This window comes from Sciurus vulgaris (assembly GCF_902686455.1).
Source record: "Sciurus vulgaris genome assembly, chromosome: 3".
Taxonomy (NCBI): domain Eukaryota; kingdom Metazoa; phylum Chordata; class Mammalia; order Rodentia; family Sciuridae; genus Sciurus; species Sciurus vulgaris.
Genome location: NC_136463.1, coordinates 135,228,274 through 135,252,061, shown reverse-complemented (window position 1 = coordinate 135,252,061; position 23,788 = coordinate 135,228,274). Strand labels below are relative to the sequence as shown.

At 35.9% G+C, this 23,788-nt stretch overlaps 1 protein-coding gene across 2 annotated transcripts in view; it reads right to left on the bottom strand.

Annotated features, from left to right (window-relative positions):
- Positions 1 to 23,788, bottom strand: part of PPP1R1C (protein phosphatase 1 regulatory inhibitor subunit 1C) — a 151,356-nt gene that overhangs the window by 10,821 nt on the left and 116,747 nt on the right. The window lies entirely within an intron of this gene.

The window sequence follows — 23,788 nt, the reverse complement described above, 5'->3', positions numbered from 1 at the left end:
GCAGTGTACTTCCTTATTGAAGTAATGGTCACCAAAGGTCCAAGAGGAATGGTACTTCCCTATTAAATCTGAGGGTCACCACAGTGTGATGCTGTGTATGCCCTGATCACGTAACCAAATCACCCAGTTCTGGCTCCAAGCTTGTTGTGAAAACCCTCTGATTACAACAGAGCTTGTTCCTGAGGTTAAAAGGCACTGATTAAAACTATCTTCACCTGAAAGTCATATAGCTTATTTTGAATTAATAAATCTACATGTGAATTTTACATGTCAGTTTTGGTATACTTTAACTGAGTATAAGTACTCCAAATTCAACTAACTTTGGGTCCTCATCAAGAAGAGGACATTTTGGAGCCTGCTAAGCAGAGAGGCTGATTCTGTCCAGGAATTTGCCAAAGTAAATGGCAACTTGCAGAGGTCTCTGGGGGTGAAGGATCTAACACAACCTGACTTCAAGTCTCACCATAAATCTACAGTAATCAAGACAATGAAAAGAACAGGCAACTAGAACAACTGAACATAATAGAGTCCAACAAATGACTCTCAAAAATCATGTCTCTTTTTTTACAAAGAGAAAAGCCAACAAAATGGAACAAAGAGAGTCTTTCCAAAAAATGATCTGGAAGAGCAGGACATCCAAATAGAGGAAACTTAAGCACATTACTAAATGAAAGGAGCCAATATGGAAAGGTAGCATACCATATGATTCCAACTATATGGCATTTTGGAGAGGACAAAACTATGGCAAAACATCAATGGTTCCCAAGGGCTAGGGGGAAGGAAGAGATGAATAGAGAGCATGGAAGATTTGTAGGGTGGTGAATTTATTCTATACGATATTACAGTGGTGGATATATATCACTTGAATTTGTCCAAACTCAGAGCACTATGAATTACCCATAATTTAAACTACGAACTTTGAGTGATAATGATGTGTTAACGAAGGTTCAATTATAGCACCACCGTGGTGCAGGATGTGAGTAATAGAGAGTTGGGCATGCATAGCTATTAAGGGGTGTTTGTGAATTCTTTGTACTTTCTGCTCAATTTTTCTGAGTCTGAAGTTGTTCTAAAAATAAAGCATATGAATTAAAAAGTACTCTATCTGCAGTATTCACAACTGTTTGTAGTGAGGCAAAGGGTTAAGTGAGGTAAGTTAAGAGGCTGAGTTAGGGGAAATAGGAAGATGTTTAATTGATATAGAGTTTCAGTTTTGCAAGATGAAAAGATTTTGGAGATCTTTTGCACAACAAAATGAACATACATAACACTACTGTGCTACTGAACTGTACACTTAAAAATGGTTGTCCTGACAGATTTCATATTTGTCTCTTTTATCACAATTTAAAAATGCATATCAATAAAAATAAAGAAACTCTTGTACTATTCCAAGGCATGATAGGGACTCAAATCAGGCTAACAGTAGAGAGGGTGTTGAGAAGTGTTCATATTCTGCATATATTTGGAAGACAGAACAAATAGTATTTGCTAAAATATTGGAAATTGAGTATGAGAAAAAGAATGGAGTCTAGTATAATGCCAAAGATTTTAGCCAGGGTAACTGAAAGGGTGAAGTCAACATTAACTGAGCTGGGAAAGACTGACAAAGAACACTTTGGATAGAATATCTGGAGTTGCATCTGGAAATACTAAATTTAAGATTTCTAGTAACTATTCAAATGAACACATCTGAGTTCTTCTAGAATTCAGGGGGGCATTCTGGGCTCAGGTATAAATATTGAAGCCATCATTGCATACTCCTTATTTAAAGTTACCAAAAGAGAGGGTAAGTAAGGAGGAGAAAATGTGCAAGAGCTGAGCCCTGTTGTTCTGCATTAAGAGGTAAAGGATATCAGGTTGACTTGGAAAATGGTACTGTACAGAAATGTTTTATGAACTGTGAAAAATACCCAAACTAGGGGGCATGTAATGCAAGGAAATAGAGGGATAATTAGAAATGGCATGAGCTTACTGTGCCAAATCAGAGAAGTCAAGTAAAATGACAACTGAGAATCGACGATTGAATTTAGCAACAATCACGTCCCTCACAACCTAGAAAAGAGCAGTATTGGTAAAATAATCTGGTGTGTGGGCAGGAAGGTTTCCAAGTAAGGAGGTCAATAAAGAATGAGAATAAATTAAGATAGTGAGTGTACCCAGTATTTTGGAGGAGTTTTGCTGCAAGAAAAATCAAATAAAGTTTTTATTAGCTGGTAGAAAGAGGAGAGTCAAATGAAAGTTTTCTTCTTCATTGACATATAATCATAATACAATAAAGTGCTCATATTCAAAATACAGTTTTATCAGTTTTGACAGTTGTTTGTACCTGTGGGATCATTACTACAATAAAGACAAATATATCCATCAGAAGAGAAATTTTTACCCTGGAAAAAAAGAAAGAAGAGTCTGTGGTGATGGATCTGATCCACTAGAAAGGGGGGAAATGAGGGCATGGGAAACAGGAAGGAGAATTTCTAGAGCAATATTTCTTAATATGGGTGGAGACAGATATGCTACACAACTGGAGGGTTACTTTTAAAGAGGAACACACCAAATTCACTTGTAATGGGCAGAGGCAGCCTGTAAAAGGGTACAGATGGTGTCAGGTGGGAAGAACTCATGGTTAGAGTCTAGGGAAGTTCTCTTCTGATGGCTTCAGTTTTCTCCACGTAGAAGGCAAGATGAGTAGGTAAGAGCGAGAACTGGGAGGCTATGCTGCAGGTTTCAGGGAGAGGAGACATAGTGAAACAGTCAATCTAGGAGAATGGAAGACAGCACAAATTAGGGAATTGCAGTGTGCTTGCCAGGAAGCAGCAAGTGCTCAACATACGCCTTGTAGTCAGGAATTTAAAATGAGAACAGTCAATGAGGCTGTGTCCCATTGCATCAGAGCAGGTGTGGAATAAGCCAACACTAGGTCTCATCACATAAAACCTTGCCAATTTGTTTTTATTCCATGTTCACAATATTTCATACTTTAAAACTGAGCAACCTCCATTTTTTGCTATAAAAATGAAAATACAGATAGAACTCCATCTACAAGCCAAGGAACAGTTGAGGCTTCCCAGGAGCTAGGAGAAAGATATTGAGCAGATTGTTATTGGGCACTCATAAAAACAAAACAAAACAAAACTGAAAAATCCTACTTTGAGGATACATTCATCTTAGACTTTTACCTTAGAAGCTGGGATAAATATCAGTCATCTCATTGTGGTACATGGTTAGCAGCCCTAGCAAACTAATATTCCCACTAATTAGAAAGGGTGTGGTGAATCTCTCCATCTCCCTCCTGTCACTGTGACACACCTTCAGTTGGATTTAAAGCACAGGCAGTTTCTCCTGCGGCCAATAAAACACCCAGCTTCTTAGAAGAACCTACCATTGGCTCTACATCAGCTCTACCTCCTTCTTGGTAGTCATCTGCCAATCTTGCAATCACATCAAATGGTCTGGAGATAATAGTACCTTCCTACCTTCCCTTGCCACTACTCCAGAAATCATTCTCATAAGACTTGTTTCAACCAAGTTCATCTACTCCTTCCCACTTTTCCTCTTTACCCAGATTAAAGGCCATGGTCCCTTATTATAAAGACTCCTTACCAACACTCCTAGCAATTCTGCCCTTCTCTCCTCCATCATACTCATCTAGAAAGACTACTACTGAAATGAAACCTGATTCTCTGCAATTATAATGCCTGAATCCAGATATAAACACAACTCACCAAATCAACTACAACCATGCTAATTTCATATAAAATGTTTAATTCACGATTGTTTTTTTAAATTCTTTTTTAGTTATACATGCAAGTAGAATGTATTTTGACAAGTTATACACACATGGAGTAAAATATCTTCCCACTTCTCTGCACCAGCCTCTGACCACCACCAATCTACTTTAAACTTCTATGAGTTTGACTTTTTTAGAGTTCACACATAAAGTGATATCATATAGTGTTTGTCTTTTCATGCCTTTTTTCATTTAGCATAATGTCCCCTCAGTTTACCCATTTTGTTCCATATGGCAGGATTTTCTTCTTTTTCATCACTGAATAATATTCTTCTGTGTGTGTGTGTGTGTGTGTGTGTGTGTGTGTGTTTTCCTTATCTCTTCTTTCATGAATGGACACTTGGCTATTTTAAATAATACTGCCCCTAACACAGGGGTGCAGGTATCTCTTCAAGATAGTGATTTCACTTCCTTTAGTTATAGTCTTAGTCTTTTGGTGCTCCTGTAACAACATCTAAGACTGAGTAACTTACAAATAGCAGAAACTTATGTCTCAGTTCTGGAGGCAAGGTAGCCTGAGATCAAGGCATCAGCATTAAGAGTCTATTGAAAGCCTTCTTGCTGTGTTCTCATATGTCAGAGGAATGGAAGAGCAGAAAAACTTTGCAAGTTTCCCCCAGTCCTTTTATAATGCACCAGTCCATTCATAAGTGCTCTGCCCAAAAGGTTCTTCTTAATCACTCAATTACTTCTGAAAGTCCCTACTTAATACCACCACAATGGTGATTAAATTTCAACACTTAAATATTGGGAAACATTCAGACCATAGCAAATATATCCCCAAAAGTGGAATTGCTAGATCATGTGATACTTCTATTTTTATGTTTTGAGGAAACTTCATACTGTTTTCCATAATGACTGTACCAATTTATTCACCTTCCAACAAAGTTTGAGGTTCTCTTTCCTCCACATCCACGCCAGCACTTGTTATTTCTCATTTATATAAGCCATCATATCCGATGTGAAGTAACATTTTATTATGGTTTTGATTTACATGTCCCTGATGATTAATGATTGTAAGCATCTTTTCAAATATATGTTGGTTATTTGTGTGTCTTCTTTGGACTTATGAAAGTCCTTTTAATAAGGTTATTATTTCTGTGCTATTGATTCACATGAGTTCCTTATATATTTTGGGTGCTAACAATTTATCAGATGGATAGTTACAAATATTTCCTCCCATTCTAGAGGTTGCCAACTCATCTTGGTTACTTTCTTTACTATGCACATTTTTTTTTTTAATCTGATGTAGCCCCATTGGTTTATGTGTGCAAAAATTGCCTGTGTTTTAGGTGTTGTGCCCAAAAAAAAAAAAAAAAAAAAAAAAAAAAAAAAAAAAAAAAAAAAAAAAAAAAACACCAAGGTAAATGGGAAGAAGGGTTTTCTTCTGCTTTCATTCAGAAGTTTTATGGTTTTAGGTCCTTATCCCATTTTGAGGAAATTTTCTACGTGGTATAAAATAAAGATTCAATTTAACTCTTTTGAATGTGGATATCCAGTTTTTCTCATCATGATTTATTGAAGAGAGCATTCTTTCCCTCCCTATTGTGTTTTCTTGATTTTCTTGGTAAATGCTAGTTAGCCACATATGCATTGGTTTATTTCTAGTTTCTTCACTCCATTTCATTGGTCTCTGTGTGGTTTTTTCCTTCCAGTTCACTCTTTTGCTTCCTGTAGTTTTATAATATATTTTGAAATCAGGAAGTATGATGATTCAAGCTTTGTTCATTTTGCTTAAGATTGCATATGCTATCTGGGGTCTTTTGTGTTTTCCTACAAATTTGGGGATTTCTATTTCTGTAGATAATGTCAATGGAATTTTGATAGGGATTGATTTAATCTATAGACTACTTTGGGTAGTATGGATATTTTAGCAATATTAATTCTTCCAATCTGTGAACGTAGGATATATTTTCATTTATTTGTCTTTTCTTCAACTTCTTTTTTTATAATTTTATTTTTTTATATGATGCTGAGGATCACACCCAGTGCCTCACCCATGCTAGGCAAGCATGCTAGCACTCAGCTACAACCCCAGCTCCCCTTCAACTTCTTTCATCAATGTTTTACAGTTTTCAAAGTACAGATCTTCTATGTCTTTGATTAAAATCATTCCTAAATATTTTTATACTTTTAAAAACGGAATTTCTTAATTTCTTTTACAGATAACACGTTGTTAGTGTATAGAAGCCCAAGTGATTTTTATATGTTGATTTATATCTGCAACTGTACTGGATTTGCTTATTAGTTTTAACAATTTTTTTGGTGGAATCATTAGAATTTTCTATACACAAGATTATGTAATTTGCAGAGACAGTTTAACTTCTTTCCAATGTGAATATTGAATATTACTTTTTCTTACCTAATTGCTCTGGCTAAAACTTCTAGTGCTATACTGAATGGAAGTAATAATGATGGGAACCCAGACTTGCTTCTGATATTAGAAGAAGAACTTTCAACTTTTCACTATTGATTATGATGTTACCCATGGACTTGTCATACTTGGCTTTTATTGTGTTGAATTATATTTCTTCTATATTTAATTTGTTGAGCATTCTTTTCATGAAAGTTGGTTGAAATTTGTTAAGTGATTTTTCTGCATTTATCAAAATGATCATATGAATTTTATCCTTCATTCTTTAATGTGATATATTACATTTATTAATTTGCATATGTTAAACCATATTTGCATCCCCAGAATAAGTCTCACTTGATCATGATGTATGATCCTTTTAATCTGCTTATGAATTTGGTTTGCTAAATATTTTACTGAGGAGTTTTTGTTTTGTTTTTTGTTTTTGTGGTGCTGGGGATTGAATCAAGGACCTTGTGCTTTCCAGGCAAGCACTATACTACTGAGTCACATCCCCAGCCCTATTAAGGAGTTCTGCATCTATTTTTATTAGGAATATTGGCCTGTAATTTTATTTTCTTGTATAATTTTATTATCTGGCTTTGATATAACATTAATACTATTATTTAAGTAGAGTTTAGAAATGCCCCCTCCTCTGTAAGTTTTTAGGAGAGCTTGAGAAACCTGGAATAGTTCTTTAAATTTGGGATAGAATTTACCAGGGAGGACAAAAAGTCTTGGGTTCCTCTTTGATAGGAAACTTGATCTCTTTAGTTGTTATTAATCTGTCAGATTTTCTATTTCTTCCTGATTCACTCTTGGTAGGTTGTATGTTTGTAGGAATGTGTCCATTTGTTTTAGATTATCTAATTTGCTGATATATCATTGCTCATAGAAGGCTAACTAGCCTTTGTACTTCTGTGGAATTAATGATGGTGTTTCCTCTTTCATTTATTGGAGTCCTCTCTTTTTCTTGGTCAGTCTAGTTAAAGGTGTGTCAATTTGTTTATCTTTTCAAAACAAACACTTAATTCTATTGATCTTGATTGTCGTCTGTGTAGTCTTTATTACTGCTCTAATATTTATTATTTTTTCCTTCTACTAACTTTGAACTTAGTTTATTCTTATTTTTCTAGTTCCTTGAGTTGTAATGTTAGGCTATTTGAACTCTTTCTTTTTATTAATGTAGGCTTTTATTGCTATAAACTTCCCTTGTAGAATTGCTTTTTTTTCCCTTTTTTGGCTCACATAATTTTGGTATGTTGTATTTGTCTCAAGGTACTGTTTGATTTCTATCCTAATTTCTTCTTTGATCCATAGGATTTTCAGAAATGCAGCTTAATTTCCACATATTTGTGAATTTCCAAAAATTCCTCTTGTTATTGATGTCCAGTGTCATACCATTGTGGTTGGGAAAACCTTCTGATGTCATTGAACCTCCTGAAGTTTGTTAAGGCTTGCTTTGTGACCCAACACAGGATCTATCCTGGAGAATGTTCTCTATGCACTTAAGAGTGTATTTTGCTGTTGTTGGATGGACTGTTCTGTATATGTTTGTTAGGTCAATTTTATCTATAATATTATTCAAGTTTATTGTCTCCGTATTGATTTTCTGTCTGTATTATCTACCTGTTGTTTAATATGGAGTACAAAAGTTCAGTATTACTATCATTTACTGTCTGTTATGGTTAGATATAAGGTATCCTCCAAAAGCTTATGTATGAGACAATGCAAGAAATTTCAGAGGTGAACTCACTGGATTATGAGAAACTTAACTTAATCATTACATTAATCCACTGGTATGGATGAACTGTGGGCAGATAGGGTATGACTATAGAAGGTGGGTCATTGGGGGTATGCCTTTGGGACTTATATTTTTTCATGGTAAGGAGATCTCTCTCTTTCTCTGCTTCCTAGTGCTTCCCTGAGCTTCTTTCCTCCACCCATGCTCTTGTGCCACGATGTTCTGCCTCACCTTGGACTCAGAGCATGGAGTTGACCATTTATGGACTGAAACCTCTGAAACCATAAGCCCCCAAACAAACTTTTCCTCCTCTAATTGTTCTTGTCAGGTCTTTTGGTCAAGTAGTAAAAAAGCTTATGAAAACAGTCTAGATGTCCCTTTTATATATTTAAGAATTCTAATGTTAGGGCATATGTATTTGCCAATTATTCTATTCTATCCTCTTAATGAATTGGTCCCTTTCTCATATTAATCTTCTTTTTTACTTCTGACTGATTTTCACTAAAAGTCTGTGTTGTCTAATAGTATTGTCACCTCTGCTGTCCCTCTCCTTTTTAGTTTGTTTTTTGCATATAAATGGAATATCCTTTTTTCCATTTCTTTACATTTTAAAAAAATCCCATTTGAGAGAGTTGATTATGGGTGATAATTCAGCCTACATTTTGCCCTCATGAATAAAGTGAGCTACCAAGGGAAGTATATTGTTGGATCCTGTTTTGTTTTCCATTTTTTATGCTGTTTTTATCACTTTGTGTCTTTTTCTTGGAGAATTCAATCAATTTTCATTTAAATATTGATAGATGAAGACTTACTGTTACCTATAACCCATAGAGTGACAACTTCAATTGTATATTATCAGCCCCAACAATTCTTCTGGGCTCAGATTCACACAGTCAACTCTTAACTTAGTGTCTCACTTTTAAACACTTAATGGACATCTCAAAGTTAATGTATCCAAAGCAGGATCTTGATTCTGCCCCACCTCTTCAAAACACAAACAACAGATAAAACCACTCACCTCGTACTATTCTACTCTTCAAATTTTGTCAGACCCAATCTATTCCTTGCCTTCTCTTCTTTGTTTCATCTTTGTTTTCCCATTTGTGACTGAATTTTGAAGACTCTACATTAAAAATTATATCCCAACTCTAAAATTTTTCCTCAGTTCTAGCACTATCTCCATAGACTGAGCTACCACTAATGTCCACCTGGAAGTTGCCAATAGATTTCTAATTGGTCTCTCCACTTTCTTTCTTTTCACCCATAATCAATTCCCCCAAGTGTAATTTTTTTTTAAATTATATTGCTTCACTGAGGAAAACCTTTTATGACCAGGCATGGTGGCACACGCCTGTGATCCAGCAACTCAGGAGGCTGAGGCAGGAGGTTTGCAAGTTCCAGTGCAGCCTCAGCTATTTAGCAAGCACCTCAGCAACTTAGCAAGATCCTACCTCAAAATAAAAAATAAAAAGGGCTGGTGATATAACTCAGTGGTAAAGCACCCCTGGGTTAAACCCTTAGTGCCCCCTCCAAAAAAAAGAAAAACCCCAAAATCCCTTGATGGTATTGTATAACCCAGAACATGAGATTCCAGCTCCTCATCATAAGCTTAAAGATTCTTCATGATTAGGTTCTGCCTCCTGACCTTATCTCCTCCCAGGCTCAACCTTAGAGATCTATCATACACAGCCCTTCTCCAGACTCAGGGCCTTGTCCTCTGCTCCCTCCACTGGGTTCATCTTCCTCTGATGAGTTCATGAGGCTTGTTCCTTCACCTCATTTCATATTGGCATCCCCTGACCATCACATCCCAAACATCCCATGTTTCTTTCCCTTAATATCTGTTAATCTCTGTTTTTTTTTTTTTCTTCCTCTAGAGCATTTATCACTCCCTGATAGTATACTTATTTGTTTAGGGACTTGTGATACACGTTTCCCATCCCCAGAATGTTAGCATAATAAAATCAGAGCCAATATGTTATTTTATTCAATGACTGATCAGAGAATCATACATCAAGGTCTGAATATCACAGAGGCTTAATTCTATTTAATTAAAGAAATGAAAGCTTTTAAATTCACTTTCATTAAAACTCTTTCCTGTTCTAAGTATGAAGAGTTTTCTACCAGTGATTTTTTTTTTTTTTTTCAGATAAGGATTTCTGCCTGATTAATTTAGGTCTGCCTAGTTATGGATGAATGCATCCATAATAAATAGAAAAGGGTAGAGTGTTTTGATCTGGAGTTGACTTGTTCATCTCAGCCTCTTATACTATTTTAATTTACTAATCTAAATTTACTTTATTATTATAATTCCAAAATTCTACATAATGGCATGAAAGCTTGCAATAACTCATAAAAAGGTAATTGAGAAAGAGTACATCTCCTGATATATAATGTTTAACTGATCACCAAACACAGTTAATTAATCCCATTGGGTATATGACTTTTACCTTTTAAGTAATGCAAATGGATTTGATTAACTGTTTTGGTTACTTCCATAATTCTTCTGTTGCCTGTAGTTTTCTTTTATTGAAAAGTGTGAATCTCAATGAGTTAGTCTCAAATCTGCTCATTTCTCCATATCCCGAAGCTGTGTTCTTCTCTCTGTGGAAGGCCTCAGCTCAGTTTGTTTCTTATTACCCAGTTTGATGACCACCAGGAAACTTCTGAATGACACCGTCCTGGCTTTCATCCGCTTGACCTGTGGACATGTGGTTCACATCCTGAGTCCTGCAGCTGTTTGATGCCACCCTGGTTTTTCCATGGGATTTACAAAGTGCTCTTCCTAAACATACTTGCTCACAGGATGCTCTGACCATCCCTTTGAATAATGGCAATGCACTGGATTACCACAGGACTTGCTGACCTACTTTCTTTGATTTGCTGCCCTACAGTTGGCCTGCTTTACTTGTCTCCCACATGTAAAATCACAGCCTCTCTCCTGTTTACGTAGATCCTTAATGAGCTCTCCATGGATAAACTAATATCATTTCTTTATTTCCTATTATTTAAAAAAATTAAGAATATTTGATGCAAAGGAGAATGTCATTGCTCAAATTTACCAAGGAGCAGCAATTTTATATAGTTTACATTAAGGAGAAAAAAAATAGCATTTTCACTTATTATCATTTTCTGCTTTTTCCACCTATTATGTTAGTTGTAATATCTAGATAAAAAGAGTTTACTTACCTAGCTTACTTACTCAACACAAGTATCACTTAGTTGTGAATTTTTAAATAACAAAATCAGAACCATCCCCACCCCTCAGACATTATAAATAAATTGTTTTAAAATTATGACTTTTGAATTTACAAATAATTCTCTTAAAAGGTAAAACAATCTTACTTCCAGAATACAACATTGTACTAAACTTACAAAAATTTATAATGAACCATCATTGTATTAAAAAACTTCTATGATACACTGAAAAAAATAATATGTCTTCAAATGACCATGTTGAATTTCATTCAAAAACCATAACTTTAGAGATAGAATCCTCCTGAAGTATATTTATGATTTATGTCCTAGATGATTTTTAATCATTTCAGTTTATTCCCCAAACTTACTGTGTATCTAGACTATTTATCATTATTTGTATATTTATTATTTTATTCCTTCCTCAAATAATAGAAATTACTCTGGAAAAAAATATTGAATTGATAAGATAATCACATGGTTAGGGACAAAATGAGACTACTGAAATTGAACAACATATTATTTCTGATTTTGATACACTGACTACCAATTTACTAACACACACACACATTAAAAAAAAGAGAATCTCACAAAAAATACCAGAATGGCCATTTGTGTAGTTTCTCTTGTGGAAAAGTGACTATGAATTAGACTTCTGATGTTATCCCAAAGTGATTTCACATACACAATAACAGACACAGTTATTAACAATATATGAAGCATCTCTCATAAAAGTTCACACACATCTAATTACTGGGCCATACTATGTAGATTGTACCATGAAAGTTCTTTTTTAAAATTAATGTCATGATGATTAATAGTTCAACTACATCATATTATGTTTTTGGTTGTGTTAACTTGTCAAATGAAAATATTCACAATCCCATAAGTTTTGCAATCCTGTTTTGACCTTCTGTTATTAATACAGAGAACCTTAGAATAAAATAGTATCCAGAACCCCTGTGTCACACCTTAACCTCCAGAAAGTTTCCAAAGGAAGAAAAGCTCCATGTATATTAACATAAACTGAAGGAGCCCAGGCTGGGCTCCTGCTCTGCTCCCTACTGTCCTTCCCACCCAGCCACTAGATAGAGAGCTGCCTTTCTCTAAGTAGCAACAGGAAAGTACTTTCTCTCAGTCACTGAAGCATCACCTTTTCACACTGAAAGACCTTTAAGAGGTAGTCCTGCATGTAAAAGAGTCCAGCTGCTTTCTGACATGTACAAGTATGCCACACATGCTAACCCCACACTGCAGATGTGAAAACCAAGGCCTGTTTTCTAAAGAAACAACTATGCAACTATAACATGGGTTTCCTGGCTTTCATTCCACAGTCTGTGCATCATACCACACCAGGCGCAGAAAGCAAATTAACTGTTGGTGCCTGCGAATCCCAGCAGCGTTCCCTTTCCAACCACAGACTGGTAGTCTGATGCCCATGCAAAGGAATTAGCACTAAGAGGTAAACTCTGTTACATGGTTCATGGAAGCCAGACTCTTTAGAAAGATACCTCAGTGGATAGTCAGTGACACTGAAATGAACTGTTAGTGTAATAGATTAAGCGTATATGGATTCTGCTTCCATAAACTGACCAGAAAACAAACACCATTGGTAACATTGTTTCTATGTATTCCTAGATGGAAACTGCCTTACATGACATTTTGAAACACATTCCCTTTCTATAATTGGGGGCTGCCTACTCTGGATATTTACCAATGGCTCCACCAAAACATAATTTGAAGTAGACAGAAATAGGAGTATAAAATTCTAGATTTCTAACAAAGATTTATTTCTCAACAGACATCATCTCCAGGTGTTCCTTGTTTGTTCTTTATAATGGGTATCTGTTGTTCAGCCTTGTCAGCACCACTTTCTACCCTTCCCTTCTTACAGGAAATGTCTATTCTCCCCACTCTCCTTTCTCTAGATACCATGTTTCTTCCCACTACTAAGAGGGAAAATAATCTGCATTGCCTGACTCTTATAATTACCTTACCTTCTGACCATTGGGTCAATCATAATCCTTCCCTCACCTTCACCACCATTTTGCTGAGCAAAGTCATCAGGATGATTTTTGAATTATAGGTGGTGTAAGATGTTAAACATGTTTGCTCTTGATGATCCCATTTCCTAGTAAAGGAGACAGCCAGGCTGCACTGGGGAGGACAAAGTTTATGGGCAAACATAGGACTTGGGGGATGGGTAGACTTTGGTTTTCTATTTCCTGAGGCTGAGCTGCTTCTTTCCTTTCCTGGTAGTTTGTTTTCCCTTAATAAATGAAGTAACAAAGAAATCTTTCAGTAAGTTTCCCTTTTGCCTAATTGTGTTTGGTTTTTGACGTGTGAAACCCAAAATATTCTCCTTGACTTAAATCTTCTGAGATGGAAAACAGGAAGGGAAAATGAAAGGCAACTGGCTTATTCTTTATCTTCTGTACCTCCCACTTTGACTGAAAATGAAAACCAAAGATGGGAAATGATTCTTGTGTCTGGAGTGTCCTTCAAGTTACATCTAAACCTTACATGTGTTACCAGAACTAAAAAACAGAACACCCTTATTCATGGGAGATGTGTTCTAAGAATCCCCCCACCCCCAAATGCCTAAACCAATGGATGGTATATCATATATATTATATATATAAAAATATATATAATATATATATGTGTATATATATCACCTATTTCCTGTTTTTTCCTACAGATATATACCTATGATAAAGTTCAATTCATAAATTAGGCACAGTGAGATATTAATAATTACTGATACTAAAATAGATCATGAAAAATAAACTATAATGAGATTTTTTAAATTTATGAATTGTTTGCTGCTGAAACTTTCCATTTAATATTATGAACCATGGTTGCCTCATCTAACTGAAACACAGAACTACACATAATAGGAACCACATGATACAGAAAGCGTTGGTATTTTTTTTTTAAATCAGCAACTGTCTCCTTGTGAGCGAGACCATTATGAAATGATGAATATCACAGATTTGCAGATCAGAGGTCAAAATCATCACAACAGATATTAAGTTCTCCTTGGTTTCTGAGACAATGATTTTATTACTTCAAAGCTTTCAGCACTTACAACCAGCTGTCATTGGGTCATTATGGTTATCTCTGTAGAATGTGGAGAAGACTATGTCATATATTGACACACATGACATCATAAGACATTAAAAGTCATCACCTAAGAAACAGGAAAACACAGCAAAGAAAAACTTTTTTAAAGCCCCCCAAAATCCTTGGGCTTCCTCCTGTTCAAACTCAAGTACTTCAGTTTGGGTTTGAAAATACATGGAACCAGTTACTATAATTCTATAATCCTCGATGCCATATTTTTGTTGTTGTTCATCTGTATTTTCTCACTCACCTGTTATCCTTGCATTATGATCATAGTCAATTCTAGATTAAAGTGAGTTCAGTTTAAGCATACTTTACTGTTAGCCTCTTCATAGGATAGCCACCCTGTCTTGTAAGATCAGGGAGGTTATTTGGGGAAGTTCATCTCTCTTTTCCCTTTGCATCATCATTTTATATTATTAATATTTGTTAGCCAATCTAAAGTGGAATTCCTTTCTGCTACTGCTGTTCATTTCCTAATCCTCATTCTATCATCCTGCTTATTAATAGTGATACCTTATATTATTATAGCACTTTTCAAATTTACAAGGCAAAAATATAAAATCATTCTATCCACAGTATGACACTGCAGACTGGAAAGGCAACTGCTATTCTTCCTATTTCCCAACTGGAGAGACTGTGGCTGTCAATGATTAAATGAATTGCCCAAGATCCCTTGGGAAGTCAACATCAGAACTAGCACTGAAACCCAGAGTTCTTGAATGCTAGTCTAGTTCCTTTCCTAGGAAGATTTCCAATTTCTCCTCCCATTTGGACCAGGATCTCAGTCTCCTAGTCCCAAAGTATTTCTAGTTAGTGATCTTCTCCATCCTGTAATATAATATGATGACTATTTTGACAATTTTCCTTCCTGAGGAATATAGACGGCTTTCACAAACCTCAGAAGGAAAGTTCCAGTAATGGCAGTATTAGTCCTGCTGTCAGGAGAGACCATGACAAGTAGAGATCAGTCAAGATACTAGTACTTTGTACTGCCCACTACATAATAATATTGAGGGCCCTTGTTCTCTATTTGTAGGACTGTTGTTACTCAGGAATATGGCAATTTTCTAGGACAGTACTAATTTTGAATATTCAAAAGTACTTTTCCTATAAATTATGGAAATGTCCCAGGAGTTTCAGCATCTCCTTAATGACTTCCTGCCCCAAACTTATTACTAAATTGCAATGTTCTTGGTTCTATTTTTTTTCTAGAAAATATAACCACCTAAAATATGTAGGGAGACAGATTATATCTGTTGAAGAAGTTGATTACTAGAAGTATTTTTTTTTCCCAATAAATGTATTTTAGGGAGCTTACTGTGATCTCCCAGTTATTTTTAGACTTTTGTTTTTAAGTTAGCATTCCTTATGCAAATAACTGTAGATGAATTGTATTGGGACAAAAATAGCTTTTATCCTTTTATTATATACAAAACATCATTACGAAGCCAAATCCCATTATATTTGAAGAAAATCAAAGTTAAAGAGCAATTTTTTTTTTTTTTTCCATTTTCATTACTCAGGAAATCTCCAGAGGAATCCAAAATGGCAGACTAGAGGGAGGCTGTGTTCCTTGCCACTCTGTAAAGCAGAATTCAAGCAGAGGAAAATCTGTCTCTCTGTGAGGCAGTCTCTGCTGCTCATCCATCCCCTGCTATTAACCCCATTCATCCACTGCGATCACCTGCCATTTTCCAGCATATCGCCTACTTTTTGAGTGCAGATAGCTCACTGACTGCCGCCTATCATCTGCCATTTGCCTGTTTGCCTACCTCTTGCCTTGTCTTTCACCTACCCATCACCCCATCACCTAAGGTCCACCTGTTGATGGTCCATTAGCCTGCAGGCTACCCACAGACTGCCAGCAATCTCCTGCTGCCCACTGCTGCCAAGAAGTTCACTGTCACAGTGCCCACAGGTTCAGTTACATGTGACTGACTGACACCATTTTGGGACAATAGCCAGGACCCACAGAACCCCTGGCCTGACCGACTGTGTCCCACCTCCAGGACCCTTGACCTACCAGCGCCCCACACAGACTCAGTGCTGGTGCCCTGTGCTGTGCACCGCTCAGTGTGGTGATCCCCATCTTGGATTATCCTGGAAGTGGAGCCACCATTTTAAGTGGGGCAAATCCCATCCTGAGACACCTGCTAGAGACTGGAAGCTCATTGCCGGGTACCTTTAATGCATCAGGCTACTGAAGACTCAGAGATTTAAAAGCTCTATGACTGTTAGAGCGTAGATTTTTTTTCTCCTTTTTGAAAAATTTTAAATTTTTATTTATTTATCTCACTCTATTTTCCTCTTGTTTACCTGTTTCCTCAGATTATCTTTCTATCTTTTCTCATACTAACAACCAACTTCTTTTGATTCTGCTTTCACTCTTCCTACAATCCAGTGCATCTATATGAAAAGATTATCCCATTAGCATTAACATTTATATCCTACAACCCTCCCCATCCTCTTTGTTCACCATTAGAAATTGTAGACCTCATTGCAAATCCATTAATTATACTGTAGATAATAGTCCAACTCATCCTCTGTTTATTATGACAATACTGTTAACATCTTCATAGGGGCTATTTGGTTTAAGGCTGCATATTGTCTGTACTGGGTGCTGCTAATATTGATCTTTCCTCCTTAGAGGAGAGTCACTATAAGCTTATGGGGGGAAACTGCAATACCCCAGATATGCACTGCCAGAGGGGAAGATATGTGAAAAACATGAAAAAACAAGGAAAGAAAGTGTTCCAAACAAACCAAGATTCTATATTAATAGGACCTAATGATAGTACTGTAGAAGAAATGTCAGAAAAGGAGTTCAGAATGTACATATATAAAATGATCTGTGAAGCAAAGTGTGAGATAAGAGAGCAAATGCAGGCAATGAATGATCACTCCAATAAACAGTTAAAACAGCAACTGCAGGAAGCAAAAGATCATTTCGATAAAGAGATAGAGATTCTGAAAAAAAAAAAGCAGGAATCCTTGAAATGAAGGAAACAATAAACCAAATAAATCACTTGAAAGACCAAACTTCAGAAAATGAAGACAAAAAATTTAATCTTGAGAATAAACATTTACCAAACTGAGAAATGATAAGAAATCATGAACAGAACATCCAAGAATTATGGGATATCATGAAGAGACAAAATTTACAAATTATCAGGAGTGAGGAAGGAACAGAGATACAAACCAAAGGAATGAACAACCTGTTCAATTAAATAATATCAGAAAATATCCCAAATACAAGGGGCTTACAGAACACCAAATGTGCCAAATTATAACAGATCTATACCAGGACACATTATAATGAAGATGCCTAACATTCAAATTAAAGATAGAATTTTAAACACTGCAAGAGAAAAGCATCAGATTACACATAGGGGGAAACCAATAGATTTCAGTAGAAATCAGTAGATTTCTCAGCCCAGAACCTAAAAGCTAGAAGGACCTGGAACAACATATTTCAAGCTCTGAAAGAACATGGTTGCCAACCAAGAATCTTATACTCAGCAAAACTAACCTTCAGGTATGGGGACAAAATAAAATCCTTCCATGATAAACAAAAGTTAAAAGAAAGCCTCCACTACAGAACATTCTCAGCAAAATATGCCATGAGGAGGAAATGAAAAACAACAATGTAGGTCAGCAAAGGGAGGAACTACCCTAAAGGTAAAGCTAATCAAAGGAGAAACCTAGCCAAGTTAAAAACCAGAAATAAGTCAAAATGGTCAGGAATACAAATCATATCTCAATAATAACCCTGAATGATAATGACCTAAACTCATCAATCAAAAGACATAGACTAGCAGATGGGATTAAAAAGAAAGACCCAACAATATGCTGTCTTCGAGAGACTCATCTCATAGGAAAAAAAAAAAAAAAATTCACAGACAAAATGTGAAAGGATTGGAAAAAACATACCATGCACACAGACTCAGTAAAAAAGCAGGGGTCTCCATCCTTCTGTCAGATAAAGTGGACTTCAAGTCAAAGTTAGTCAGATGGGATAAAGAAGGACATTTCATACTGCTTAAGAGAACCATCAATCAGCAAGACATAAAGATTGTTAATATCTATGCCCCAAACAATGGCACATCCATGTACACCAAACAAAACCTTCTCAATTCCAGGAACCAAATAGACCACAACAGAATAATTCTAGGTGACTTTAACATACCGATTTCACCACTAGATAGATATTCCAAACAAAAACTGAACAAAGAAAACATAGAACTCAATAACATAATCAATAACTTAAACCTAACAGACATATATAGAATATTCCACCCATCAATGAGTGAGTACACTTTCTTCTTAGCAACACACGAATCCTTCTCTAAAATAGATCATATGTTAAGACTCAAAGCAGCCTTTAGTAAGTACAAAAAAAAAAAATAGAGATACTATCTTGTATTCTATTAGATCATGATGGAATGATATTAGAAATCAATGATAAAATACAAAAACAGAAACTACTGCAACACCTGGAGACTAAATAATATGCTATTGAATGAAACATGGATAACAGAGGACATCAGGGATGAAATTAAAAAAAATAAATAAACTCTTAGAGGTAAATGAGAATGACAATACAATGTATCAAATCTCTGGGACACTATGAAAGCAGTACTAAGAGGAAAATTTATTGCAGGACTGCATTAGGGAAAAGAATAAAAAGTTAACAAATGAATGACCTAGCATTACATCTAGAAAAAGAATAGCAGAACAACACCAAAAGTAATAAAAGATAGGAAATAATTAAAATCAGAGCTGAAATCAATGAAATTGAAGCAAAAGAAATAATTCAAAAAATTGACAAAAGTTCTTTGAAAAAGGATATAAAATAGATAAACCCTTAGCCATACTAATGAAGAGAAAGAAAACTCAAATTACTAAAATTCAAGATGCGAAAAGGAAATATCATGAGAGACACCATTGAAATACATAACATAATTAGAAGCTACTTTGAAAAATCTATACTCCAACAAAATAGAAAATCTTGAAGACATCAACACATTTTTAGAGACATATCATCCTCCCAAACTGAATCAGGAGGACATACACAATTTAAACAGATCAATTTCAAGCTATAAAATAGAAGAAGACATCAAAAGCCTACCAACCAAGAAAAGCCCAGGACTAGATGGATTCTCAGCTGAGTTCTATAAGACCTCCAAAAAGAACTTCTACCAATGCTCCTCAAAGTATTCCATGAAATAGAGAAGGAGGGAACCCTACTAAACTCATTTTTATGAAGCCAGTTTCACCCTGATACTCAAATCGGACAAAGACACATCAAGGAAAGAAAACTTTAGACCAATATCTCTAGTGAACACAGGTGCAAAAATCCTTAACAGAATTCTAGCAAATTGCATACAAAAACATATTAAAAAGATAATGCACCACGATCAAGTGGGACTCATCCCGGGGATACAATGTTGGTTCAACATCCAGAAATCAATAAATGTAATTCATCAAATCAATAGACTTAAGGTTAAGAATCATAAGATTATTTCAGTAGATTCTGAGAAAGTATTTGATAAAATACAAGACCCCTTCATGCTCAAAACACTAGAAAAAATAGGGATAGTAGGAACATACCTCAACATTGTAAAGGCTATCTATGCTAAGCCCACAGCCACCAGCATTCTCAGTGAAGAGAAACTGAAAGCATTCCCTTTAAAAACTGGAACAAGATAGTGATGCCCTCTATCACCACTTCTGTTCAACATCATCCTTGAAACACTAGCCAGAGCAATTAGACAGACCAAAGAAATTAAAGGGATACAAATAGGAAAAGAAGAACTCAAGCTATCACTATTTGCTGATGACATGATTCTATATTTAGAGGATCCAATAAAACCCCACCAGAAAAGTTCTAGAACTAATAAATAAATTCAGCAAAGTAGCAGGATATAAAATCAACACACATAAATCGAATGCATTTCTATTTGTAAGTGATGAATCTTCTGAAAGAGAAATTAGCAGAACTACTCCATTCACAATAGCCTCAAAGAAAATAAAATACTGGGGAAACAATCTAACAAAAGAGGTGAAAGACCTCTACAATGAAAACTACAGAACACTTTAAGAAAGAAATTAAAGAAACCCTTAGAAGATGGAAAGATCTCCCATGTTCTTGGATAAGCAGAATTAATATTGTCAAAATGGCCATACTTCCAAAGGTGCTATACAGATTTAATGCAATTCCAATTAAAATTCCAATGACATTCCTCATAGAGAAAGCAATCACGATATTCATTTGGAGGCAAAAAAGATCCAGAATAACCAAAGCAATCCTGAGCAGGAAAAGTGATTCAGGAGGTATCACAATACCAGACTCTGCTATAGAGCAATAGTAACAAAAATAGCATGGTATTGGCTCCAAAGCAGACAGGTAGACCAATGGTACAGAATAGAAGACACAGAGACAAATCCACATTAGTACAGTTATCTCATACTCGACAAAGGTGCCAAAAACATACAATGGAGAAAAGATAACCTCTTGAACAAATGGTGCTGGCAAAACTGGAAATCCATATGCAGGAAAATAAAATTAAACCTTTACCTCTCACCCTGCACAAAATCCAACTCAAAATGGATCAAGGATCTAGGAATTAGACCAGAGACCCTTCACCAAATAGAAGACAAAGTAGGCCCAAATCTTCAACATGTTGGCTTAGGACCAGACTTCCTTAACAAGACTCCCAAAGCACAAGAAATCAAAGCAAGATTCAATATATGAGATAGATTCAAACTGAAAAGCTTTTTCTCAGCAAAGGAAACAATCAATAATGTGAAAAGAGACCCTACAGAGTGGGAGAAAATCTTTTCCACACACACTTCAGATACAGCGCTAATCTCCAAAATTTATAAAGAACTTAAAAAACTTTACACCAAAAATACAAAGAATCCATTAAATAACTGGGCTACGAAAATGGGCAGATACCTCACAGAAGAAGATATATAGGTGATGAACAAATATGTGAAAAAGTGCTCATCATCTCTAGTAATTAGAGAAACGCAAATCAAAACCACCCTAAGATTTCATCTAACTCCAATTAGAATGGCTATTTTCAAGAACACAAGCAATAGTAAATGTTGGCATTGATGTGGGGAAAAGGCACACTCATACATTGCTGGTGAAGTTGCAAATTGGTGCAGCCACTCTGGAAAGCAGTATGGAGATTCCCCAGAAAACTTGGAATGGACCCACCATTTGACCCAGCTATCCCCCTCCTCAGTTTATACCCAAAGAACATAAAATTAGCATGTTACAGTAAAGTAGCCACTTCAATGTTTATAGCTGCTTAATTCTTAATAGCTAGATTGTGGAGCCAACATAGACGCCCTTCAATCGATGAATGGATAAAGAAACTGTGGTATATATACACAATGGACTACTACTCAGCCATAAAGAAGAATAAAATTATGGCATTTGCAGGTAAATGGATGGAGTTGGAGAATATCATGCTAAGTGAAATAAGCCAATCCCAAAAAACCAAAGGTCAAATGATATCTCTGATAAGTGGATGATGATACATAACTGGGGGATAGGGGTAAGAGAAGAATGGAGGAACTTTGGATTGTGTAGAGGGAAACGGGGTGGGAAGGGGTGGGGGGAGAAAAGATAGTGGACTGAGACAGACATTATAACCTATGTCTATGTATGATTACACGAATGGTGTGAATCTACATTGTGTACAACCATAGAAACGAAAGCTGTACCCCATTTGTGTACAATGAATCAAAATGCAGTCTGTAAAAAGAAAAAGAAAAAAGAAAAAGAAAAAAATTTAAAATAATTTAAAAAAATCTCCAAATTGGGAAGAAGTTGAGTCCCAAAAACAGGTGTGATGTTTGGTACTAAATTTACATTTCTGTAAGTACAGATGCCGCAATGTAGGGATTTTGTTTGCTTTATCTAGACTGCTAGCACACAGATGCTCTAGAAGGAAAGACCTACATTTCATGGTCTGATAGGGTGGAGGTTGGGGCTCTCATGTCTTTCCTGTCAAGTGGCATCTAGGATTCAGAGAAAATGGCAAGGTTATCATGCTTATCAAAGAAAAAAAAATGTTTTGCTTTAGGATAAGAGGAGGGGAATCAGCAGAATTTGAGCAATGTTTGAAGGAAGAAAAGGGAAAGAGAGAATGCTTTTGATCACGTGAAAGATAGAAGAGAAATGAGAGAACAGAGGTGTCTCATGGGGGGGTTAATAAAATTTGCCCAGGAGTATTTTATATTAAACCCCTCTTCGGTTTTTCTTGTAAAATTGTCAGTAAATTCTACGTTGCTTATGCACATCTGTGTACAATAATTTGTTCAGAGAGCATGAAGAGAAAAGGGGGAGGAGCATAATCTGGGCTCCATGATAGTTGCTTAGGAAAAATCACAATGCTTATTAACATATTAAGATGCAGAAATGCAGAACTAAGAGATCCATCTCAAGTCAAATCAAGACTGGCCTTACTTTTGTGATCAAACGCATTTCAAATTACTGTGGGAGGGTCATAAATGATTTTTTGGAACATTTCTGAAAGAATACAGGAGTCAACCAGGCCCTCTGAGTCCTGGTTAACTTCTAATTCCCATGTAAATTCACTTAGAACAGTGTATGTGGGAGGGAGGATTCTCATTTTATTTGTTCTACACATAAAGAATTTCTAATGGTTCTGCTTTCAATGATTTAGTTTAAAGCACTTGGAATGGAGAATGTATGCCTGAGTATAACAGGTTCAGGAATAAGGGAAGACCCTAGGGGTGATCATTAATATTTTGAGTATGCTAATAAGGACTCATACCCCAAAGATAGTTAGAATTTGAAGGACTCTAATAGAAAATTCCCTTCAGGAAAGAACTATTTGTAACTCCAGTCAATACCAGAAGGTTCATTAATTAAATATGACATGCTAGAAATAATTATTTTGAGAAAAGACTGGTGTTTAAGATATGTCTATTAGCTAGATATTTTAATGGAGCACCCTTACCTTTGCATGAGGATTTAAAATTTTTTCATTGGCATATGTTTTTTAGAGTGGAACCCAGTCTTAGGATTCCAATTTATTTGGTGAGCTATCTTTGTCCCTAGGAATTTGTCACCTTTTCCTTGAGTAAGCTTTTCATGGGAATGATTTTTAGAGAACTTGAAACGACAGGGGTCTGAGACACATTGAAATTTCTGAACAACTTGTATGATTTTGATGGAAGGAGCTAACTCTTTACAAATGTTTGCATGTATGGCAAAATTAGGACAGGAATAAGGGTTTCCTTCCTTCTCACTATTGGGAAAGAACCAAGGAGCCAGCTGTGATCATCATTTGGAAGACAGGGATCCCAGTAAAGAGAACTGAAAGTATAAATGCTAGATGCAAGCTGACTTATTTAAGAAAAAAAAAAAAAAAGAGGGCCATTGAAGGCAAGAAATAGGAGTTCATTGAAAGCCCAGTGTAGAAATGTGAAGGGAGGTCAATTCACCTGGAGGTAGGTCATGAGACCCTCATTCTAGAGGGTTATTGTCCAATACACAGGACCAAAAAGAATCTGCACCAATAAGTCATAAGTCTTGCTG